The sequence below is a fragment of the Macaca thibetana genome, chromosome 3, assembly GCF_024542745.1.
Source record: "Macaca thibetana thibetana isolate TM-01 chromosome 3, ASM2454274v1, whole genome shotgun sequence".
In the NCBI taxonomy this organism is placed as follows: Eukaryota; Metazoa; Chordata; class Mammalia; order Primates; family Cercopithecidae; genus Macaca; species Macaca thibetana.
Window position 1 is genome coordinate 175,232,797 of NC_065580.1, and position 2,557 is coordinate 175,235,353.

At 34.3% G+C, this 2,557-nt stretch overlaps 1 pseudogene; it reads left to right on the plus strand.

The window, feature by feature from the left end:
* Positions 1 to 928: 928 nt before the first annotated feature.
* Positions 929 to 2,284, plus strand: LOC126950973 (tRNA (guanine(6)-N2)-methyltransferase THUMP3-like; annotated as a pseudogene).
* Positions 2,285 to 2,557: the final 273 nt, after the last annotated feature.

Consider the following 2,557-nt stretch of genomic DNA (forward strand, 5'->3'; position numbering starts at 1 on the left):
GAATTCTATTAAAAAAACCCTTATGTCATTCAAACTATTTGGAAAAAAATGAGAAGATAGTATTTCCAATCTCATTCTAAAAGGCAAGAATCATCCTAATATCAAAACACAACAAAAAAAAGAAAATGATAGGCCAGTATCTGTGATGAACCTAGATGCAAAAATTAGTAACAAAATACTAACAAACAGAATTCAACAACACATTAAAAAGTTCATTCATCATGATTAAGTAGAATTGATCTCGAGGAGACAAGAATAGTTTAACATATGCAAGTCAATAAAAATGACACATCACATCACCAGAATCAAAGATAAAAAAAAATATGATTATTTCAATAGATGCTGAAAAAGCATTCAATGAAATTCAACATTCCCATATTATAAAATCTTTCAAAAATTGACTTAACATGATAAAAGCTATGTAGGGCAAACCCACAATGAATATCATACTATTGAGAAATAAAAAATGAGAATGGAAGAACAGGTAATGAGAAAAATGAAAACCTTTCTTCTAAGATTTGGAACAAGAAAAAGAATCCCCACTTTCACCACTTTTATTCAATATAGTCCAGGAAGTTCTAGCCAGAGCAATTAGGCAAGAGGAAAAAAAAATCATGACATCAATATTAGAAAGGAAGAAATTTTCTTCACTTACAAATGACATTATCTTGTATTTAGAAAAACCCAAAAACTCCACCAAAATATTACAAATAATAGATGAATCAGTAGAGTTGCAGGGTACAAAATCAACATACAAAAATTGGTAGCATATATATGTGCTAACAAATCAGTCTGAAAAGTATTAATAAAGCAATCCCAGGAGTTGAAAGGGTCTGCACTGGTAACCAATATTTCCCACATCTCTCATCATGTCTATCCATGCATCCGAGTCTGGGACAGTGTTAGGGATCTTGGAAGCACTGCCAACATGTCTTATATTGAAGAAACCCCTAACCAAATCCTAGATGTAAACTTTCATGAGAGCCAGAAGTCTGTAGAAGTGACAGAAAGTGACCTCAGAAATTTATTGTCTGAGGTCAATTGATATCTTATTTGTGGTTGTTCAGGAGTTTCAAGATTACCAGTTCAAATAAACAGTAGATGAAGTTCTAAAGGATTTTTTTTGAAGACTTGGCCAGAAAACTCATATGGTCAAACCCTTTAAAAGTATGAAAAATTAATACCAGTCCTAAGGAAAAAAATACGACAAAAAAGATAAATTAGAATTTAAGTGAAGTAAGATTGAAATGGGCGAGAAGTCAAAATAGATGAGAGAGATGTTAAAAAAGATTCACTAACAATGCTTTAGATTCACATATCTTCAATTACTATGAAACTCCAGCTACCAATAGAGGAGGTATCAATATTAGTAGGTGATTGTTTGGCATCTTGCAAAGATGACACTAACGAAAGCTCAAAATATGAACCTGAGCCTCAAGAGCTACAGTTTAGAGTCACATGCAACAGGGCAAGAGAAAATATTACTTTACCTCAAATGAGGCCACAGAACATTTTGAGGGTGCTGTTCAAGATTATTTTAAGTGGAAGGCTGATACGACCAACTTTGACATGAAAGTTTTTTTAAACATCCATGATAATGAAATTATTGTGGACATTGCATTTACTGAAGAGAGTCTCCACTGAAGTAATATCATACATTTTGAACCTATTACTCTTAGATCAACTCTTGCTTGTAATAGGCTCTGGATCTGTGATCCTCTGTCTTATGATATAATAGTCAATTCAATTTGTGGAAGAGGAGCAATACCAATGCAGGGAGCTACGGAGTAATCTGACTACTACCATATTGCTGGTGATAGTAATCCACTGGCTGTGAATAAAGCAGCAAATAACATAGAATCTTTATTGACCAAGAGAAGACAAATTAAAGAAGGCAAACCATCCTGGGGTTTGCCCATAGAGGCTGGTCAATGGGATATCTGAAGTATGCCATTGAGAACTGGCTCTGTGGAAATTATTGTAATGGATTTGCCGTTTGGAAAAAAGGATGGGATCCAAGAAGAGAAACCAGAACCTTTATCTATCTTGCCTATGGAAGATAATCTGTGTCTATATGACTACAACAGGCTGAGCTGTACTACTTACTCAGGATATGAAATACTTTACCAAGGTATTATCTGGAATGTGATATGTACAGCAAAAGACAAATACAGACTGGGTGTATATTGGGGGTTTTCATGCTGTGGTTTATGTACTGATACATATGCCTCAAGCTTTTGTTCATCTTTCGGAACAAGATGTAGAAAGAGGAACTCCTTGTTGATCCCCAAAAATGAAGATGACTAATAGCATTTATACTTCCCCAAAATGGAAAGTTTAGCATGACTCTGAGAGAAAAATAGTGTTAACTAAAGTGCAGTCTGCATGCTTTAATCCTGTTCAAAGCTCTTCACCCTGGTTAGCCAAAGGTGTGAATTACAAAACACTGCTAAAAGAAATCAGAGATGACCCAAACAAATGGAAAAACATTCCATGTTCATGGATAAGAAGACTCAGTATAGTTAAAATAGACATACTGCCCAAAGCAGTTTACAAA